We start from the raw sequence: 24,036 nt of genomic DNA on the forward strand, positions 1-24,036 counted from the left end.
CTAAATCCACCACTCTGTGGGGAATGGTACAACTGTTCATTTAGCTTGGATAATTTGCTTGTTCCTTCAGTGGGCGTCCCTAGAGCTTGTGTCATAATTAAAAAGGAAGTCCCAGTATCTGAATAAAATAATGTTAGGCTTCTATTCATTGTTGTTTTCATGTTACAAAACAAACTTTAATAGAAATGTGGCTTCCCCAACTCAGCACACATAAAGGAGCCTTAATCTAACAGAACAAATTCATACAAGTCAGAAGTAGTAGCAAATTCTCTTTATCCCTCTTGTGTGAGGTAACCATATGGAAGCATGCCGACCTGTTTTGCATGTTGCATTAAACCATAGTTAAACTATGTACTTTGTTCCCCCCCTACTTCTCCTGATGCCATATTGTTGGAAATTAAGTCATGGTCTGTCATGGCATTATGTATGAACCCAGACTCATGGTCTATTTCAGGCATAGGCAACCTCGGCCCTCCAGATGTTTTGGGACTACAATTCCCATCATCCCTGACCACTGGTCCTGTTAGCTAGGGATCATGGGAGTTGTAGTCCCAAAACATCTGGAGGGCTGAGGTTGCCTGTGCCTGGTTTATTTCTTTTCAATAATCCACCAGCTGTAACCAAGGTTTGTTTCTGACTTACTGTCGGTGGTTTGTTTGGAGAGACGAACCACAAACCCTCATTTGGACATAACGCTAAGCCAAACCATGGCTTAACTCCCAGCAGCATCACAGAAGCAGTGGAGAAATGATGTGATCACATACTGCACGTTCATCTTTAAACCATGCCTGGGCTTGCACAGTATATTTCCAGAAGCCACAGCATAGGCTCCTGTCTCTATGTGGTGAGAGGACGGAGCAAGGGGAGCCAGAAGAGTGATGGTGACATTAGAAAGCAGTGATGGGGTTGGGGGGAAATTTGCAAACCGGGAAAATGCACAGAACTGTATGCAGCTAGGAGGAGAAATCAGGGGATGGGATGGAAGGGGGAGACTACAAAAGCAGAAATTACAACAGAGGAGGGTGGAGGAGAGGTGAAAAAGCAAATATGGCTGCTTTTTTTTTTGACCCTGAATCTTCTTTTAAAAATGAAAATTAAATTTTAAATTCCTTTCCTCCCCCGCAGCCAACTGATTTATTCTGGACTGAGCTGGCCCGTTTAGGTTTGCAGAGAAGGATGATTTTGTGGTGGACCATTAGCCAATTTACAGGGACGCGGGTGGCGCTGTGGGTTAAAGCCTCAGCGCCTAGGGCTTGCCGATCGAAAGGTCGGCGGTTTGAATCCCTGTGGCGGGGTGCGCTCCCGCTGCTCGGTCCCAGCGCCTGCCAACCTAGCAGTTCGAAAGCACCCCTGGGTGCAAGTAGATAAATAGGGACCGCTTACCGGCGGGAAGGTAAACGGCGTTTCCGTGTGCGGCTCTGGCTCGCCAGAGCAGCGATGTCACGCTGGCCACGTGACCCGGAAGTGTCTGCGGACAGCGCTGGCCCCCGGCCTCTTGAGTGAGATGGGCGCACAACCCCAGAGTCTGGCAAGACTGGCCTGTACGGGCAGGGGTACCTTTACTTTTATTAGCCAATTTACTTTGTCTTAAGATGCCACCGGGCTCCTTGTTTTTGCCGCAAAAGACTAAGAGGACAACCTCTCTGGAAACTCATTAACTTTGGAAAAGAACACAGAGGGGAGGTAATTGATTTGTAAATATCAGTTGATGGCTGAAATATCCATTATCTACTTTGTGCCAAGTTAAAAGAAAATATACATTTAAAAATAGATATATTTCCGCATAAGCGGACAACAAAATAAAGCACAGGCTGGCTAAATAAATAAATAAATAAATATATTTATTTATTTATTTATTCATTCATTCATTCATTCATTCATTCCCTGGCCAGAGCCAGGCTCAGGGCAGCTAACACCAGTAAAATTACAGTAAAAACATAATAGGATTTTTTTTTTAAAAAAAAAGACAGGTTAAAATGCAATTTAAAATGCAGCCTCATTAAAAAAGTAGCCCATAGATCAAAAGCATAAGGGGAGGGAAACATAAGGGTCAGACTGAGTCCAAACCAAAGGCCAGGCGGAACAGCTCTGTCTTGCAGGCCCTGCGGAAAGATGTCAAGTCCCGCACGGCCCTAGTGTCTTGTGACAGAGCGTTCCACCAAGTCGGGGCCAGTACTGAAAAGGCCCTGGCCCTAGTTGAGACCAATCTAACCACCTTGCGACTTGGGACCTCCAAAATGTTGTCATTTGTGGACCTTAAGGTCCTCCGCGGGGCATACCAGGAGAGGCGGTCCTGTAGGTACATGCAAAATAAAACAACTGCAGCACTGTGAGTAAATATTGGAAGAGACTGAGATGTTCATGCATCGCTCCTCAGGAAGCATCATGCCAGAAACCAAGAAAGAAGCCTTGGAATGACTCCTGCCTTCAGATCCTGGTGAGTCATTGCCAGTCAAAGTAGACAACGGGTTAGATACATCAGATCAAACATCTTTGTGTAAGACAGTCACTCATGCACTGTTTAGTCTAATAAAAACACAACAAGCAAGCAAACCTCAAAGCAAATTTAGAGTAAACACGAAACCTCAAGAAAAATGTTTTTCTTTTCTTTTTTCAAGTATTGTGCTGATATTTTAAATAAAACAGCTACTCTTGCTTCCAATGCTCTTACAAAAGTTCAGCATCTCAATTGCTTCCAGAAGCATTTAATAGAAATAAACACTGGGGAAAATAAAATAAAAAATTGAAACTCTCGTGCATTTCTGACATCTGTATTTGACAGCATTTTTCCAGACCTTTAGAATGCTTCTTCTGCCATTACAAAAACATTATTTTAAGAAGCTATTATGTCCTACACCACTTAGCCTTGACAAACAATTACGACATATCACATTCAACAGAATACAAAAAGTAATCTGTATGACAAGGTTAAAATTAGACTTTGAACAATAGGTGCTTTGCAGAGCAATTCCAAACTCTGTGCTGCTTTATGAAATTTTCCACTGAGGGGGGAAATATGGGGGAAGGGAGGGGGAGAGAAAGAAAAGTGAAGGACATCTGTCATGGAAGGCTTAGAGGACACACCATCCTGGAAGTTAGATGAAAACTTTATTGTCTCTCTCCAGTAAGGATGGAAGAGGCACCAGAAACTTCTGGCTCCACTCAAGTATAGCTAGTAACGAAACCTTATACTACCATCCACACAGCACCTGAAAAACCGACCGAGAATATTTGTGCAGTCAAATATTTCATTATATTCATGACAATATTTCTGAACTGTATGAATAATACAATTAAACTCCCATAATCCAGAACCGGGACGCGGGTGGCGCTGTGGGTAAAAGCCTCAGCGCCTAGGGCTTGCCGATCGAAAGGTCGGCGGTTCGAATCCCCGCGGCGGGGTGTGCTCCCGCTGCTCGGTCCCAGCGCCTGCCAACCTAGCAGTTCGAAAGCACCCCCGGGTGCAAGTAGATAAATAGGGACCGCTTACTAGTGGGAAGGTAAACGGCGTTTCTGTGTGCGGCTCTGGCTCGCCAGAGCAGCGATGTCACGCTGGCCACGTGACCCAGAAGTGTCTCCGGACAGCGCTGGCCCCCGGCCTCTTGAGTGAGATGGGCGCACAACCCTAGAGTCTGTCAAGACTGGCCCGTATGGGCAGGGGTACCTTTAATCCAGAACCATTGGCTATGCTGGCTGCAACTGAGGGCAGCTGTAGCACAAAATATCAGCCAGGGGCACCGGGTTGGGTAAGACTGGTCTAGATCTGTTGTGGGACAGAACTTTGCTTGGAGAATTTAGTGCAACTAGTACAATCAAGTAGTACAGTGCAACTAGTACAATGAAAAGCAGAGACATCACCTTGATGACAAAGGTCCGTATAGTTAAAGCTATGGTTTTCCCAGTAGTGATATATGGAAGTGGGAGTGGGACCATTAAGAAGGCTGATCGCTGAAGAATTGATGCTTTTGAATTATGGTGCTGGAGGAGACTCTTGAGAGTCCCGTGGACTGCAAGAAGATCAAACCTATCCATTCTGAAGGAAATCAGCCCTGAGTGCTCACTGGAAGGACAGATCCTGAAGCTGAGGCTCCAATACTTTGGCCACCTCATGAGAAGAGAAGACTCTCTGGAAAAGACCCTGATGTTGGGAAAGATGGAGGGCACAAGGAGAAGGGACAACAGAGGACGAGATGGTTGGACAGTGTTCTCGAAGCTACGAACATGGGTTTGACCAAACTGTGGGAGGCGGTGGAAGACAGGAGTGCCTGTCTGGTTCCATGGGGTCACGAAGAGTCGGACACGACTAAACGACTAAACAACAACAACAAGTGCAATCATCAAGTGCATGAATGTCATAAAGTCTGATGCAATCTTCACTGCCTCATCCCTTTGGTGGTGCTACTTTGGGGATGGAACGAGGGTGTAAGACAGCCCCCTTGTGTTAATGGAGATGGGGTTTTAACTTGGGTGAGTGTTGTTTTATTTGGAAGGTGGAGTTGTTTGAAATTGTTGTTAAATTTGTGGGCTGGAAGATTGTTTATGGGCTTTGGTTGGGGAATGTATTATTTATTAGTGTGTCTTTTGATTATATTTGGTTATTTTTATTTTTATTATGTTCTGACTATTTTTATTATGTATTTTGTGCTTTGTACATTATAACTTTGTGCTGTGAACTGCCCTGAAACCTATGGCAAAGGGATGTGGGTGGCACTGTGGTCTAAACTGCTGAGCCTCTTGGGCTTGCTGATCGGAAGGTTGGCGGTTCGAATCCCTGCGATGGAGCGAGTTCCCTTGCTCTGTCCCGGCTCCTGCCAGCCTAGCAGTTCGAAAGCAGGCCAGTCCTGCTGTGGCGGGAAGGTAAACGGTGTTTCCTTGCGCTCTGTTTTCCGTCATGGTGTCCCGTTGCGCCAGAAGCAGTTTAGCCATGCCGCCCACATCACCCGGAAAGCTGTCTGTGGACAAACTCTGGCTCCCTCGGACTGAAAGTCAGATGAGCACCACAACCCCACAGTCACCTTAGACTGGACTTAACCATCCAGGGATCCTTTAACTTTACCTTTTTTAAACCTTTACTACTACTACTACTACTACTACTAATAATAATAATAATTTACATCAGAGCTGCACTTTGCTTATGCAGACTCAGACCAGTAGTCCATCTGTCACAGGATTGCCTACCCTGGCTGGAAATGACTCTCCGTGGTTTCAGGAAGGAGACCTTCCTAGCTTTACCTGGAGATGACAGAGAATAAAGCAGCATAGCCTTTACAGTGGTACCTCGGGTTACATACGCTTCAGGTTACAGACTCCGTTAACCCAGAAATAGTACCTCTGGTTAAGAACTTTGCTTCAGGATGCAAACAGAAATCATGCTCTGGCGGCACAGCAGCAGGAGGAGGCCCCATTAGCTAAAGTGGTGCTTCAGGTTAAGGACAGTTTCAGGTTAAGAATGGACCTCTAGAACGAATTAAGTACTTAACCTGAGGTACCACTGTATTTCTTCAATGAAAATAGGAATGTTCTATTCTACATCAGGAAGCTTCTCCTGCTTTTGATCTCACCACACATATATACGTCATATACACAACTACATTTGTCACCTTGAGCCAATTACAACACCTTCAACAGATAAATGGAATGAAATAAAATTTTAGCCGTAAGCTGCCTTGAGTCCCTGCCAGCAAAAAAAGGTGGGCTATAATAACGATAATGATAATATCATTATCTGTGAGACTATCATTATCTGTGAGAATGATCAGGCACATAATAGACAGTAAGTCCTCAGTGGGACTTAGTTCTGAGTGAAAATGCTTAGGATTGCAGTGTAAGACTGCAAGTCTTTACCCAGTTACCTGGGAGTAAGCCCCATTGAATACAGTGGGACTTACTCCTCAGTAGACAGTGTAAGGTTCCATTTACTATAAAGGAATAAACTTTTCATGTGTTTCCTAAAAAATGGCCGGCGGCTGAAGCATTACAATTGAAGAATTTAAAGTGGATTGGTGACATTTTCCTTCAAAATCATAGGAAGGGCTTTGTATGCCTGCTTCAGCATTTCCTTCATTTGGTGCAGGAATCGTATCTTCGGTATAAACAGCATACACATAGACACACACATACACACCACTTTTAATTGTTCTCAAAGACGTGGAGGGGAGGAAAAAGGAAAAGTGGGACATTCCGGGATCAAATCAGAAACCAAGACGGCTTCTGTAATTCCTGGACTGTCCCTGGAAAATAGGGACACTTGGAGGGGTATGCGAATATATTTCCTTCTATAGACTTCCTGGCTGCTAGCTGAGTGTGCAGGGCATGCTTGATTACCAAAGAGGGCCGCCAACCAGTTTATCCATATCTGAATTCGCCTTTTAGCTTTACATTGCTAAATCATTTTAGAGAGAGCCAGAATGGCTAGTGAGCTCTTGCTTACATTTCGTCAAAAGCTTTGCTTCTGTTATTTATTTGCAAAGCCAATACAGCTGACCGTGGCCTGCTGTCAGGGCTGGTTTTCCACAGATGAGATAAGAAGCAAGCAACTATTCAGACAGGCAGTGCGCAAGGGCTGAACACTATAAGAGCTGCTCATCTGAGAATGAAGAGCCAGAGGAGAGCTAGCGGGTGGATCAGATGTAAAGAGTTATACGATCAGCTGGAACCCTACTGGCTGCTTATATCACCTGATGCCTAATGAGTCAAGGCAGCACTCACAACTAGGGGGAGGCTGCCAGATGTAAGCACTGCAAGAAAATAAGAGAATGGAGCAAGAAACGATGGGAAGAGCAGAAGCTAAAGCGAAGGTTTGATCCATCCAAATAAGAAGGAAATTCAAAGTTTCCACAGCTCAAAATGCAGTGGTTTGGGGTCATTGTTTTCACCACTTATTGGATTATCTCTGAATCAGGGAAATTCAAATTCGAGTGGGGGGGGGGGAAGGTGAGGAATGTATGCTGGGGACACCATGTGGACCATGCTGAATTAACAAGAAAACAAGCAGATTTGTATCCCAGATTATGCTCTGGTGTGGACAAGGCCTGTGGGGTGATTTGGTGCTGAAGGGAGGCACATAGTTTGCGCTGGAGTTTCCTGTGGGGTGGCCTGTTACCCCCCCCCCCCAGTTTTTAATGTGATAAAATATAAAGATACACAAAAGTATTTATTCCTGAAGCCAATATATAATTATTTGCTTTGACTTTATTGCCAAGGTGGTTCATAACTTCAGCATCAATGTTACATGGTTTCAGTTTAGTACAATGACAATTGTTATGGCCTGGAAAATAATAAATGGTATGATCTGGAATTGGCGCCATTTTAAAGCAGCCAGTGTTGTACCATGCAGGAAGGTGGTTTCTACAAAGTGTGTCTTATGACGTAATAATTAGTCCACATCAACCCCTTTCAGAGATTTGGAAAGGAGCTAAACCCCAACAACTTTGGTCAGATTGGATAGTCTGAAATCACATACACACCTCCTCAACAGATACAGGTTGTATCATCTGCATACCTTATGACATAATTATTAAACTCCAAAAGGAGTGGGGGTTTGGGGTTTTTTTTGGCGGGGGGTAGAGATGCCACCTACTAAACACCCCAGCAGCCACTGATAAGATTGGTATTTTTGGAATAATAATAATAATAATAATAATAATAATAATAATAATTTATTATTTATACCCCGCCCAACTGGCTGGGTTTCCCCAGCCACTCTAGGCGGCTTCCAACAAAATATTAAAATACAGTACTAGCTGTACTGTATTAATAGCTTCCCTAAAGAGGGCTGCCTTCAGGTGTCTTCTAAAAGTCTGGTAGTTGTTCTTCTCTTTGACATCTGGTGGGAAGGCCACAACTTTTGCAGGAAGTCTAGCTATCCAAACTTTCCGTACCTCATGACAATAGTCCAAAAACAAGTGTAGGGAAAACAACAACTAACAGCCAATGCCACTTGCACAATCCCAGTCTTACCATCATAGCCACTGGCTACCATTTCAACTAGGATCAAAGCCATTATGAAGACAAAGGTTGAGTCTGGCTGGTTATCTCTACAAATGAAGATATAAACCAGAAATAATGCCCAAATCTACCGTGAGGCATTGGCAACATTGGCATGTGTAATGCCATGCTTTAAATCTACATAAAGTTAAATTGCACTGAAATCACAGCCATTTCCACGGGTCTCATGCAAGCATAACTAAGCAGGATTTGCAGCCTTAACTGCCTGCCAGGATGTCCATTTGCAGAAAACAAGGTAGGAGGAACTAATTACAGAGAATTCATTATGCCTTTGATTTACAATAACATTAAACAGAAAACTATTTGAAATATGGATTTGACTCACTTGACAGGGGTTAAATCATTCTTATAGAAAGTTTAGCTCGGAAGGGGGAAAAAAGAAACAAGAAAGCCCAGCCAAAAAAAACAAACAAAAAACCTACTAATATGAATGGCCTGTGTTTCATATTACTGCTTAAGCTCAGACAGACAAATTGCAGGAAGCCAATTATTATTGATAGCAAACGTCAGGCAGGGAAAATGCAGAACTTTGAAAAACAACCTGAGAGACATCGACAGTGTTATGTATTCACATTAAAACAAGGTGCTATAACACTAATGACTGCTCTTGAAATCCTCTGACAACTCCTCAATCTTAATCAGTTACCAACTGTGGCCTTTCTACCACCACTAAATGTTTATTGTGCTTGTGGCATTAAGGGAAGACTCCTGCACAACCAGTGCAATCAGTCCTCATTTGGATTGGTTTAATAGTGCTTTAAGAATAAGAGAAACACGAGCTGTTTTGATGCGCTCTCTCTCTCTCTCTCTCTCTCTCTCTGTCACTGTTCTGGAGCAGAAATCTATGGTCAGCTTTTGAAGAACCACACACAGCTAGTTCTCCACCCCTGCCCAAAGGAGCTTGCTTGCATCCTAAAAAACAACAGCATATGGAAACAAGAGAAAAGAGAGATGGAGGGAAAAGACGTAAAAGTAAACTCGAGGACCAATTCCTAAACAGTAGTTCTTACAATGACCAGGTGGCACAGAAACTGATCAGGGGTGGGAGGTGGACTGATGGAGCTGGACTTTTGACAAAGCTGATGGAATGTGTCCTGCTTCTCATCTCTCCCACTGGTGGAATGGTGAGGTTTGAACTGTGGACTTTGCAGCTGCCAGAGCGATCCTCCTTGGCACCTGACTGGAGGGTGGGGGGAATCGGTTTGATGGAGGTGTATCTCCCCCATCCCTGCCAACCTCCACTGGCCTTCTGCTTACAGAGTGAAACTAGAGTTGACCACGCTGGCCGAGAGCTGCCCTTTCCACTGGCCAAACATGTGAGTGGAAGTGCCACTGGTGCACAGGTGCCGAGCTGCCCCCAAGATTGGGGGCGGTGCGTGGCACGTGTGTGTGTGACATCACACGCGCCACACAGCATGTGATGTCACACACGTCTCCCAAGGCCATGTGGGCCTAGCAGAAGTGTTGGGAGATGCTGCAAAGGCTGGTGCAACCTTGCTAGACAGTCCAGCCTCCTCTGCCTCCTCAATGTTTGGGTGGGTGAGCCCATTGATAAGGAATATTGAGGGGCCTGACAAAACCTCTGCCACTAGAGTTGGTGTTCCTGCACTGGTGTGATCCCCACTGGCAGTGCCTGGAAATGGGGCTTTCCAGGGGAGAGGAGTCCTGCTTGCTCCCCACCTGGCTGCCATGCACAACAACCTTGTGGATATGGCCATAGTCCTACTGCTGCACAAAGCCCTTCCAGGCTTGGGGTGAGTCTGGGTAGTTCCCTAAGGGTCACTAAGATACAGAAGCTCAGAATGTGTAAGCACAGGAAGAAAGGCCGCGAGCCGCAGCATTACATGAAGGAGAGAGAAAGCGTTAAAACAATACCAGGCCCACACATACATTCAAAGATCACGGCTGCGCTGCTTGCCAATTAAGCATCAACATTCACACTTGCGCACAATCAAAGAGGCGACTCTTTGCTTAAGGCAGAATTTACCCACACACTAGTAAAGCCCTTAACAACAATGGACACCTGTTCAAGACTCACTTATTGCCTAATTAAATATTAACATGTCTTGATCCAATCTGTGGCATAATTTTAATTACTGTTGTCTCTTAGGATAGCCACATAATCAATGTATTTAGAGCTGTTCCTAGAGGCTATTTTGTAATTCAAATTGTGATCCATCATTACAATATTTTCCTCCGGATTGCTGTTAGAAAAACCAGCCCCATTAAACTCTCCTAAGGGGAGGGAGCGGGGATTAAAATAGCCCAGTTTCTTTTTAAACAAAGTGAAAACTTATTTGAGACCTAAATGGAACCAACTATTGAAACCAATTTGCAAGCAGCTGCTTCTGTTAACATTGTAGCTTTTCCTAGATTAATCTTCGGCATGGCCAACCCACAATGCACCTATTAGTATTTAATACATGGAAACACTGCACCATGTTTATGTTTTGATTGCACCGGCTTTCAAAAAGCAAGCCTCACAGTGCACATCTATGCAGAAGCAAGTCCTACTTAAAAAAATTAATTATCTTTTATTGAGGTTTTTTAAAAAAATGAATAAATGGGCAACTACGGCAGACGAAAACACCATAGTGAAATGCACTCTTAAATGCAGTCATCTACCAAGGGTAATGCAAGTACGCATTTCAATCATGCTTTAGATTGCAAAATTAGATTCATGTTAATTCTTTATTTCCGTGATTTTATAAATGTGTCTTAGTATCCAAGGCCTAGGACAAAAAACACCTGGAGATTTCAAAAAGAAGAAAACAACCAAGTGCTAGGATTATTTTTTCATGATCCACAAACATGCATACACTGGAGGAAGAGAATGGCTGTGCTCTCTGTTACTTGTGTAATCAATAAGATCCAAATAGCTGCAAAAGGATCGTGATAGCGCTGCCCCCACAATATCACAAATCTCTGTGTTTTTATGATCTAGTTAGCTGTTTAAAACTTACATGCTGCTTAACTACAGTTAACTCTAAGCAGATAACAAGGCATAGTTCAGTTGGTAGAACATGAGACTCACAATCTTAGGGATGTGAGTTCAAGCCTCATGTTGGACAAAATGATTACTGCATTGCATGGGGTTGGATTAGATGGCACTTGTGGCCCCTTATATCTATGATTCTATGACTTGGACATAATACAAGGAAGCAAAAATCAGTTAAAATAATAAAATCAAAAATTCAGCAGGCGCTAGAAGTTCAGCAGGGAGAGGGCATTCCATAAAATTTGGCCCACAGTGCTAAACACATAGCTCCTGGTGGATCCAAGCTGTGCATACGAACAAACTAACAGTGACTCCCCTAAAGATTTCTGTGATAGGACAGGGATATAAGGGATTAGACAGTCCTTAATGTTTCCTAGGCCCAGTGGAGCTGCAGTTCAGCAACATTTTGGAGGGCCACACAATGCAAAGACTGTGCACCATTAGCAGATGAAAAACTGCCTTCAGTATGACATTCAGATCCAGGCACATGGCTCCTTTAATGTGTCTGACTGATGTTGTTGTTTTAAAAAAGCAGTGATGTCCATGTCCCCCTAATACGAATCAAGACCACTGCCCAGAGGCAGAGGGAGTTAAGCTTTCCCCTCCACACAGTGGTTCTGGTGAAACTTCCCAATCCCCACCAAAGCTGCTGTACATTCCAAGAGTAAAACTGAAACATTAAAAAATGTACTCTAGTTTGGTCCTTATTCTGTTTGGTACTATGCTCTGAGCAAGAAAAAACAGCCTCGCTCTGATTTCATATCAACGCAAATCAGGAGCATAACGACATCTTAGTAACAACAAAAAGGCAGAAGAAAGGTCACTTTCTGTAGAGAGGATTCTGGATGGAGACACCTTGTGCGAGTGGTTCTCAAGGCGTGCGTTCCACCACTCTGGTGTGGCAGGAGAAGATGGCAAGTGTGGCAGGAAGATGCAAGGGCAAACAATGGAACATTTAAACATTTCACTGTAGTACAGTACGTCCTCGGTATCAGAAAAGAGAAAGGTTTCATTGTGTTGATTAGGAGATGAATTTGTTTGTCTCAAATTAGACCTAATATAAATGGAATTACCCAGCAAAAGCAAGGTCACATATCTCATTGAGTTTGTTTACATACTTAAGGTGCAGATGTAAGAGGGTCCTTTACAATTATATTTTGGGAATGATTTGTGTTCTTAAGTAGCTGTATTGTTTTATACTTTCTGGATGTCCTATAATCATATTATAAAGTAGATTTTCTAAATCAAGCACCACTAGGAGTTGTTTCTTTCGTTTTCCAATGTATTTCGTATCAATAAAAAAACTGGCGTGGTGCAAGCAAATTTTTATTCTGAAAGTGTGGCCCAGAGAAAAAGGTTTGAGAACCACTGCCTTATGTAAATATTAGTAAGGTTCACTGGTATAAACTCCTACAGAAATAAAAATCTGGCTCTGGTTACAGGACTGCTGTAAAGCAAAATGACCCTTTCTTCATTTTTCAGGATAACAACATATGGACAGAGCATACGAAACACAAAAACTTCTGTTCCCATTACAGGGACATATCAGCACATGTGGTGCAAGTGTCCGTAAAATAATTTTTTTAAAGAAAATTGTATTTACAGAATTATATTTAATTACAAGGCAGATAATTCCAGTGAGACCAGGACTGAACTCTACTTAATTTGTATAGCCAAGATATGTTGCAAATTAAAAATAAAGAATGAATAAAGCATATATTAGCTGCTGCATGAACCACCATTGCCAGGACATAGAAATCAGTACAATGACTATGGATCAATAGTATAATGCAATTTGGCATACAGAATTATTTTGCAAACTGACACAAATTTAAAAGTAGTAAGTGTGATTTTATTGATTATACGAAGAATGAGCCATATGGCTATACAGAACCCTGTAGTTCATATATTCAGAAATGTTTATCTGAGCATATACTGTTGTTTTACTTTTATTCACATTTTATGCAACTGTTGCATGTCTTGTGTCTATAGAAAGACAGATATAGATATATAGTTTCTGTTCACTGTAATCATGTTTGGGCACATGTACTCTAGCACTGTCAATGTTTCTTTCACAGAATTGTGTCAAGTTAAAGTATGGCAGCAAGGTGCATGACTTTGTAGTAATTCTTGCAATCAAGATGAGTCTAAAAATGGTTGCCAATATAGCAATAATGGTTAGAGTCCCACACATGAGTATACAAGTATACTTTTTCTGGATGGCCCCAATATAGTTCCCTGGAAAACATTAGCTGCTCCTGCTATACATATGAATTGGTATATCTTTTTCCTTCCTCTGCAATTTTAGACACACTCACTTTTAAGTAAGCTCCACAGATTGGACCCATCTAAGAAATTCAAATCAGGACTGCGATATTAGTCAGACAAACAAAAATTGCTCCCTTCCACAACACACAAAAATTGCCAAATGGTGCTGCTGGGTGGTATTTTCAAACCAGAGCCTTACTGTGTGTATGGCTGGAAAATTGACAAAACTGTGCAGGAAATAAACCATGGAAATGTCAATTTTACCTAATTCAATCATTGATGCTAATCCAGCACTTCTACAGTGTGTAAGAGATTCAAACCATTTTAAGTCAATACTTGCCTTTACTGGGATCTTTATTATAGATTTTGATCATGGCTTGCAGCCTTATCTACTTGAAAATCCATGAAATAAACCAAATGTTTTCCCTTAAGCTCTGGTAATAGCAATGTGCCGGGTACAAGCTACAAGAGTCCTGTCTAGTTTTGCTGCCCCTTCTCCACCATGTACGCTTCCCTTTTAAACATTTAAGAGCTGTGGGTGAACTATACAAAGGAACACAGTGGATATACTTATTGTATACCAGAATTTAAAACAAGTCATTTGCTTGCTTAGATAGATTTACCCTCTGCCTTTGACTCCATTAATCGTACCAGATTGTGGGAGTAACTCCTAAACACCAATATAGAACATAGACTCCTCCGTTGATCTGAGAGCTGTACAGCAATACTGACACGAGAGTCAGAGTGGGCCTAAATGGCTGCTTGTCTCAATTTTTCAAGTCAACTAGTGGTGTAAAACAATGCTGCATTTTAACCCTCTCACTTTTCAACTTCTATATTAATGATATAGTTCTACATTTACTCCAAGCTCATTTCCCCTCTCCGGTATTTAGAAACAGGAAGGTGTCCTGCCTGCTGTATGCGGACAATATAGTCCTTCTTTCTCTTTCTTTTCTGGGTCTTGAAAACCTCCTGGAGGCTCTCAATTCATATTGTAAACAAGACCACCTCCTGGTTAACCACTCCAAATTAAAAACCATGGTCTTTGGAAAATGTAGCCCCCAATATTAAGGGACCCTTGAGCACCATGAACTACAGCAAACCCATGTTTTCAAATATCACAGAGTGCTTTTTAGTGAAACATAGACTTGGAAGCGGCACATCAAGGTGGTAAAAACCAGAGCGCAGAGAGAGATTGGGCCTCTCATGAAGTTTTACTTCACTAAGGGTTGGAAACAGTTTGAGCCTGTGCTAAAAATATTTGGCAGTAAACTGATCCCTCCAATGCTTCATGGAGTTGAAATCTGGGGCGAGAATGAGAGAGCTATTAAAGGGTTAGAAATGGTGCAAATCCAATTTCTCAAGAGATTGTTTTCTTTACCCAAGGGAACAGCAGCTGCACTCTAACGCATGGAAGCTGGGTGGCCAACGTGGACAGCAAGAGCTGATTGCACCAGATTTAATTACCTGAAAAGACTGTCCTCCATTCCTTGTGAGCAAGTGACAACCCTGTGCTATGCGGAATTGGAGAACAGCCAGTGGTGGAAATCTAACACCCAATGTTATTTGAACTCATATTATTTCCATAAACTAGAGGAGGTTATATACACAAACAAATGCCAATTAAGGGATTGGTGCCACTGGAGAGAATCACCACGTGATCTGCAAGCGATCAAAACCTCTCAATGCTCTCCTTGGTTCCCCCTTCTAAAAATGGTACATTTTAGACCTGTTGAATCTCCTGCCAGCATCACTTAGATCTGCTTTTACTGAGCTGTGTTTCCAAGCTATGCCCTCTGCCGTCCTAGACAGATGATATAACAGGGTACCGTACGAAGACAGACTCTGTATATGTGAGCAACTGCAGGTGGACGATAACTTGCACTATTTACTATATTGACCACTATACATTGGACCCAGGAGAAGATTTCTCATCTTACTATCCATACAGGAAAGATGTCTCTCCCTAGCAGAGAAGGTCCTATGGCTTCTTAGTAATGTAAATGCTTCAGTGACTCATAAAGTCGCCCTTTTTGCTTTGGCAGCCAAAAAAATCAGAAAGACGACCCAGGACAATATATCAGTGAACTGTAAGGGAGACGCAGAGATCTAAATAGATACCATTATTTGTGGCATGACACCCCTTTTGCTTGTATTTGTTTTGGATTCAGATTTGTCAAGGCCAATGGCTAGCACAAGAAAGTTATTTGGGTTGGATGGGCTATACAGATTTATTTACGTATGAACTCATGAGGAATTACCTGAAGGGGCAAGCAATATTTGCTTCAACTTAACTGAAAGTAATTTCCAGTACACATTGCATATACTTCATGGAGGGTATAATTCGTCTCTCCATAAATGAAGTACATACTACCTTGGAACAAAAGAATGATCAGGGCCGGGTTAAGCAGAAGTCCACCCAAGAGGAGACTCTACCATTCTGCTGTAAAGCAAGCACTGGAACTGCAATAAACAACCATGCAGGGATGGGGGGGGGGGGGTGGAGTGTAACAATACCCACAACAAGGGCAAAGCTACAGACTAGAGACCTGCCTATTATAATTCCCATGGGAAGCCGAAGTTACACTAGAGCCAAGGCCAAATGCGTCAACTGTGGTTTCTATGTGCTCTTCAAATATCCACAATCTCATGTCTCGGCCACTCTATTCTGCCTTGGTCAGACCACACCTGGAATACTTTCTGGGCACCACAAGTTAAGAAGGACATGGACAAGCTGGAATGTGTACAGAGGAGGTTGCCCAAGATGATCAAGGGTATGGAAACAAAGCCTTATGACAAAAGGTTGATGGAATTGGGGATGTTTAGCCTGGGAAAGAGGAGACTGAGAGGAGAGATGATAGTCATCTTCAAATATCTGAAGGGCTGTCACATGGAAGATGGAGCAAGCTTGTTTTCTCCTGCTCTGGGGGGTAGGGCTCAAACCAATGGCTTCAGATTACCAGAAAGGAGGTTCCAACTAAACTTCAGAAGAACTTTGTGACGGTAAGTGCTGTTCAACATTGGAACGGTCTCCCTTGGGAGGTTTGGGTGGCTCCTTCCTTGGAGGTTTTTCAGCAGAGGTTGGGTGGCCATCTCTCATTGGTGCTTTAGCTGAGATTCCTGCAATGCAGGGGGTTGAACTAGATGACCCTTGGGGTCTAACACCCTATCAAGTTTCCTGGATACATGAACAAGGATGCTGTGAAGATGCATGTATGCAACAGCAGACTGTCTGTGTACCATTGAAAAACACCAGTGTTCTGTCAGACTTGCACCTAGCAGAGGCTTCTATTTCAGAGTGTTGCCTGAACATTCTGTCTTCATTATGCTCAAGCGGCACTGATAGACATTTATATTTATACAATATACTCTTCCTGCAAAAATACAACAGGCAAACAAACTATGCCCCGGACTTTAAAAAAAAAAGGGAAAGGGAAAGTATTATGGCACCATTGTTTCCATTTATCTCCTGCATGGAAGCCCTTCAAGTTTCTAATCAAATTCCAGTTGAGTACAAGTGCATATATTTTCCCGACAACTATGTATATGCAATATATCTAACTTGCAAATGATACAGTTAGTAAGCTTCTCCTTGGGCGGTTTAGCTGTCCCACAAGCATGCTAGGATTGTAATCAGCCAGCTTCTTTATTCCTTTAGCGAGCCTGCCGTATTGCTGTGTTTTGTTGCCTTCATTTCAAACTTATTTTAAGTCCAAATTAAAATGCCATGATATACCTCTGGGGAGGAAGGGGGGAAAAAGGAGGAGAGCTGTGAGTCAACTTGAACAAAGAGACATCGAGCTAGGACGAGCTTCAGCCTTCACTGCTGGACACAGAGGACCATGTTGTGGGAGAGGCGACGCTTTATTACGGTTGCACTATGGCCTCCCTTCCCATCTTCATGCACCCCACATTCCAAACTCCAATTAACTTCCGTGTGCATTTCAGTCCTGAAGTGATTGCAAGCCCCTCGTATGGCAATGCAATTTCTCCTTAAGTAGCTCCTTTCCTCAAGTAGATGCATGCTGAGAATAGCAAACTACCTGCACACTGGATGTTCCGCCAACACTCCGCTCCTTGTCATAATATTTCCTGTACAAATAAGAGTGCCTCTGGCTGTGGCAAGATGCTGTAATATGGCTTGCTTGCCTTCAACTACCACACTGGCTCCACAATGGAGCAACATAATTTGTTCATGAGCATATGCATGCCATTTTTTAAAATTATTATGAGAAAACCTTCCTAAGCCAACCAACTTCTATCATTCCACAGCACCACCACCTTGAACTAGCTCAAGGATTCTTCTGTTATTCATAATGAGCCTCTCCCCACCTGCCCAAAGCTAAGGCAAAAACCATTTAAGCATCTTGAAGGGTTATCCGAGAGCAATCTTTGGCGCTATAAACATGCGGTGAGAAAGGAAGCACAGGTAATGTTCAGAACAAAATAAGCAAAGGAAGCCCAGGTGAGAGGTGGGAGGGCACATCTTTCTCTGTAGGCAATGAAAGTTAAGATTTAGTGATGAGGGAGAATCTTGTAGCTTCTTTTTCTGTTTCTTCTTTTTAGTTTCTTTTTTCTCTTTATTTTCTGTAGATTAGTTTGTTTCTTTTATTGTATTGTGAAAAATTCAATAAAAAGTTACAGGGGAAAAACAACTAGGCAAATGAGTGATCTGTGCTCTGAGGTATCTGAAATCTAAACTCAGATAAGCAGAGTGTAAAAGTGGGGAGGGGGCAGAATTTGAAGGTGGCAAGAGGCAAGTGTAACTTGCATGTCAAGACCCTGTAGCCACCCCCTTGCTGAGAAATAACACGCACAAGGACACAGATATTAGGTTTATGTTATTGGGCAAATTTGGCCACAACTTTATTGAATTACAGAATGTGAGTGGTATTGGCTTAGGCATTGATTGGACCTGACTATATCTGACTCCTACCTGATGTGCAGGAAGTCTGGTAAGGGTAAACCACCGGATGGAGGAGCCCTGTCGATGCCGACCAACTTGAGCTCCCCCTGGTGTTCCAGTCGGGGTCGTGTCATGGCCCTAGGTCCCGACCCGGGCTTCGGACAAGATCAACACCCCTGGATTCCTTTAACAGAATACCCTTAAGCTTGGAGGGCAGGTGATGGCCACACCTCCCCTCCCCTATCACAAGGTCAAACAATGCCTAACCGCAACCCTAACAAAGTTGTGATGATTGCTATGAGGTAGGCAAAAACCAAATGGCCAGTGCCAATTTGCCAAGTGGAAAAATTCCTACCTTAACAGCCACCAGCCAAGGTCCATAGCAAGGCCAGTGCCTAAAACCTGCAAAATAGGGAGGGCGGGCAGGTGATTGAGGAAGCGAGTCAAAGAGGAAGTCCTCCGGCTCACGCCTTGGCTTCAACGGACCCTGCCATGCCCCTCCGGACAGCGGATTAGCTGGCCAGACTCTGACATGGCCGGGATCCCCTGGGCAGTGGAGGACAAAGTCCCCCACCCCCAGTGGAGAGTGGGGTGGCCACACGGTCCACCGCAACTCCTCCCCACTGGGAAGTGGAGCGGATTTATTGTGAATATGCAGGAAGCTCCTGCAGTGAGGTGTGTTTTCATTTTTCTAGACTTGTTATCATTTATATTATAAGTGTTGTTTTTTCTTCAGGGGGTACACAAGGGTACACAGTGCCGACACCTCTCTCTCTTTTGGTTAAAAAGTGTGACGCTTACTGTAAAAACTTTATGGTGAGAACAAGCACCTCTTTTTCTAGAAGAAGAAGAAAAAACCCCCACTAATGATATGTCCAAAGTCTAGAATGTATTACTGATGTCTTTGGTGTCATTTTTCGTGTTTTGCTTTGCTTCAAATGCAACAGAAGGTGAGATGGATACTTTGTGAGAAGGGTACTTTCAATGTGGGAAGGAGGAAGATGCTGGAGCTTATGATGGACGTTGTTTGTGTGCAAGGATGGTGGGTTGTGCAGAAGGAGAAGGAGGCATGGACATGAGGTCAAGCACAGCTGCAGAACAGAAGGGAAGTGGCTTCAGAAGTGGGGATGGGAAGCTGAAAAGAGAGCTTAGTAGTTGCATGGGGTGAGAAGGGGAAACCCTAGGAGGACAATCTCTCTCTATATTTTTTAAGCCATTTAATTTTGCAGGCTATTTACTTAACCTTTATGTAGTCCACAATACATTGCTATGAATATTGCCATTGCAAATCCCAGACCATTAAACTTTTGCTCCTGGGAAGGAATGGAATATTCCCAACAATCCACCAAACACTGGGAAGAACTCACATGAAGATTATTTGAAATGTACAACCTTTTCAGTAAAGAATTAGCTGTGAACTGTTCCCTCCCTCAGAAATCACCTAGATAACCTGCTTGAAATACACTTTCAATATGAAAAAAAATATCAATAATTGAAAACCACAGGTTGAAATTTTTACAGCTTCCTCTGAAAACTGCCATGTTTTAAAATGAAAATGCTAATCACACAAATGGGGCAAGATGTAGCCAAAAAAGATGCATGGGAGCGTAGATTTGCTAGACGTGCAGGCGCGATCTCAACCTCTTTCCCCTCCCTTGACTCCTTTTTCATTTATGACAAAACAACTTATAAAAGCCCCCATTTTTCATTCTAGAATTTCTAAGGCGTGCATCATTCCTTTTGTCAATAATATTTTCTCTATGAGAAGTTAAATAGATCAAGACATTTACAGTAAACGTGAATACAGAATGTGGGCAATGCATTTTTAAAGTTGTATTATTAAGTTCCCTTCTTTCTGGCATAGCCTTCAACGTCAACACCTTAAATAATGCCTGGAAAACTTTTCAGATATATAATAAATTCTGTAAGCATTGGGTTGTATCCAAAGAAGTGACTTGTTCTGTCAGCGTAAGGATTCCTACTTCCTCAGGGGAGCTTTCTCTCCTCCTCTCCCCCCTCCCCATGCTTCCTATAACTGTTCTGGGTTTCTCCCCAACCCTTCAGAGCAGATTTGGGGAGGATGCAATGCAAACAAATGGGAAGCAGGGAAGGAAGTTCCACTGTGCAAGAACAAATGGTTCTGTTAGCTAGGGATGATGGGAGTTGTAGTCCCAAACATCTGGAGGGCTGTAGTTTGACTATGCCTGCACCAACAGAACAAATGCATTTGATATGGCCCATAAAAAATAAAGTTTCCCAATGGCTGCAGCCTATATTTTTATTTATTTATTAATATGTATGTGTTTATCAATCTACAGTGTCTAATTCTGACCATGGGATCTTGACCAATGTCAACCATCTTGAGCAAAAATCAGCAAAAAGTTCACGGCAGAAAGTCAAAGCAAAAGAGAACCAGATTGCTGGTACTTGACATCAAAAAGATCACAGAGCTGCCTTTAAACTTACTACCAGAGGAAAGTGGGAAAGAGTTGAGAAGCATCTGTTGTGGGAGACTTCACCCCTTGTGGGGGATGAAAGTCCTATGCCCTCAAACCAAGGACATGAGGAAAGAAGTTGATAAGGACACTGTCTAGACACTGGAGAGTAACTCAGATTGTCAAGGTTTAAAAAGAAAGAAAAGAAAGAAAGAAAGAAAGAAAGAAAGAAAGAAAGAAAGAAAGAAAGAAAGAAAATACCTTTTTCAACTTAACCATTTCACCCTGCCATTTTAAAGACACTAGTGATGTGCAGTACAGTTTTCTATTTTTGCATTTATATGCATTATATTTGCTAGATCAGAATTTATTAATCTAGCTCATTAATAAAGCTATTTGAAAATAAGCATTATTCTAAACATTAATTGACTTGCATAATAGTATCTTACCATTACCCTTCTTCCTTTTGTAATTTCTCTTTAAAATTTGATTAGACAGAGAGATGATGAGTCTGTCAGATAGAATTACCCATCATTGGAGAAAACTACCTGTTGTTGCTTTGGCTGCATCATTGCTTAGGACAGTGTTTCCCAACCTTGGGCCTCCAGCTGTTTTTGAACTACAATTCCCATCATCCTTGACCACTGGCCTTGCTAGCTAGGGATGATGGGAGCTGCAGTCCAAAAACAGCTGGAGGCCCAAGGTTGGGAAGCACTGGCTTAGGAAACACCCAAGAACAGGTGGTGGGTTACTCCAAGGACAGGTAGCCCTAACTCTTACACAGACTAAAAGTAAGCAGTAAGGGTAAAAGGGTTAATCAATTTTAATTGAGGAAAGAAAGGAGAGAGAGAGAGAGAGAGAGAGAGAGAGAAAGAGAGAGAGAGAGAGAGAGAGAGAGAGAGAGAGAGAACAGGATAGACTTATGAATGCTTGAGAAATTCAACCTCTGGAATTTCAACATCTCCTGGACTAATGTGCAAATTGGAAGCTAAGTTTTCCAATGGCTTTCAAACATCCCAGATGTTCTGTCAGAATCCTTGACTCAAATGTCTTCTTCTTTGGCGATCACTCATAGCAGAGGTAGATTGTCTTCCATGAACACGGTCTTAACAGAGAGTCAGTAAGTGACTGTGAAGGCCAATTCTGGATCCACACATCCTTCCACAGTGGGGACATAGGTTTCTGGGCAGGAGTTGATCATGGTGAGGGTTTGCCAAGTGTGCCTTCCTCTTAGCACGTTTCTCCCTTGCGTCCTGAGTTCAAGTGTCTTCAAAGCCCATGACACCTTTGGTAAAGGCTGTTCTCCAATTGGAGCACTCGCAGGCCAGTGTTTCCCAGTTGTCGGTGTTTCAACAAATGTAATATATTCTAAACATATAATTTTGAGAGAAAGCATGCTTAAAATCTATACCTATATGGAAAAAAAATGTTGAGAACTTTTGTTTTAGAATTAGCGCAGATATGGAACAGGCTGGACTGGCGGGTGAACAACTATGAAAGTCAAATGGACCAGGTATAGGACTGATGGATTCAGCTCTAGGGAATCTGCAAACTAAGGATAGGTGCGTGAAAACCAACATGTGGGTTAGGAATGAGGTGCCTGCCTGGTTTTGAAAGAGAAGGTAGATATTGTAGGAATATCAGAAACCTCATAGTTTGGGGAGAAAGTGCAGAGGATGAGGGTTTAGCTCCACCCTCCTGCCACTCATGCTTAGTTTTAATCTCTCTCTCTCTCTCTCTCTCTCTCTCTCTCTCTCTCTCTCTCTCACACACACACACACACACACACACACACACACACACACACAGCTCAACCAGAGTGGGCCTTCTTAGTAGTGGTGCACCAGAGAAATTTACATACCTTATTATCCTTTCAGTGCCAGGCAAAACCTTTTTATTTATTTTATTTTATCTCCCCAAGCTTTTCAGACACAATTCTAGCTTACGATATTATTTGTACTTAAATTCAATTGCTTTATTCTTTTCATAAACCACCCAGGGGATATATTTCAAGGGCAGCATCAAAATACTTAAAATAAATTTAAAAACCAAAGATAATGTATAGAAGCAATTCTTTTATGCAGGTAGGAGAAAGGTCAAGAGATGCAGTCAGGGGCGCTGACTAAACCTGATCACTACCCTGGTTGACCCGACACAAGATATTCAAAAGAAGGCTGCTTTGGTCTATCCCAGGGTTTCCCAAATTCGGGTCTCCTGCTGTTTTTGGACTACAATTCCCATCACCCCTGACTAATGGTCTTGCTAGCTAGGGATGATGGGAGTTGTAGTCCAAAACCAGCTGGAGACCCAAGTTTGGGAAACCCTGGTCTACACAGTCCCATCCTGGGACCTGATTCTCAGTCACTCTAAAGCATGACAAAACACTGGTTTTATTTTTATTTATCTTTTCAAGTCAAAGCCTTACACCAATTCTCCATTATTTTTCAAAAACAAGGATTTTTTTTTAAAATACCACGAACAATGGACGCTTAAGCCTTAATTTCTTCCAAGATCCCAGCAGCTACATTCCTCTGCCCCTGGAATGCACAGAACCATGGCACCCTAACAATTCCACCAGTGTTCGCATGACAAGACTTATTTCCAATGCCTCCTTATTCTGTCATCTACTGGCAGTGTGCTCTCCAGTCATGTTTCCTGCCAGTCTTTACCAGTTTGCCAATTATACAAGCTGCTTCCTAGACATCAGACAAAAATTCCACAAGACTGCTGTGCAAGCGCACCCTAATTAACCATCAGCTTAATTAGACAATTTACTGTGTAATTAGCAGGCAATTAGTCAACACCTCTCAGATCTTATTGACTGCTGTGACAGCCTTCTCTACTCTGCACATTCCAATACACAACCACCACTATGTCTCTAGCACTCTCTAATCCCTGTACTACACAATTCTGGGCAAAGAGCAAGGAAAGATATAACACAGCAAATGGGCTGTGTGTGTGTGTGTGTGTGTGTGTGTGTGTGTGTGTAAATCAATGTGTGGTCTGTCGGCATATTGAACTTTTTTCTGGCCGGCCTAAATTGTTTGGTGCTATTTGAGCAGATGCTGAAAGAAGCGACTGAACATCTGATCTGCTTAGATCATGGGTGCTCATTCTGTACCCCAGCTCAAGCAAGCCGAAGACAAATCCATATCCTGAACTAGGAAATCAATTCCTCCTCCCCACCCCACAACCAGAATAAATAACAGGAACAAAAATAAAAAATAAAATAAAATCTGCCTTATACCAAGTCAGTCCATTGGCCCATATTGGTCTGAAGCAATTTGGCATATAAGCTGCATATAAATTAATAAATAATAATAGTGGTAGTTGATGTGACACCCTCAGGATATTGCTTTATTTCTTCTGTCTGAGGCAGTGTGGTTAATGGCCATGAATGGTGGGGATCATGGGTCAACAAC

At 42.7% G+C, this 24,036-nt stretch overlaps 1 protein-coding gene across 3 annotated transcripts in view; it reads right to left on the reverse strand.

Annotated features, from left to right (window-relative positions):
* The window catches only part of DPYD (dihydropyrimidine dehydrogenase), a 501,994-nt gene that overhangs the window by 186,657 nt on the left and 291,301 nt on the right, over positions 1 to 24,036 (reverse strand). The gene's annotated exons all lie outside the window — the stretch shown is intronic.

This window comes from Podarcis muralis, chromosome 5, assembly GCF_964188315.1.
Source record: "Podarcis muralis chromosome 5, rPodMur119.hap1.1, whole genome shotgun sequence".
In the NCBI taxonomy this organism is placed as follows: Eukaryota; Metazoa; Chordata; class Lepidosauria; order Squamata; family Lacertidae; genus Podarcis; species Podarcis muralis.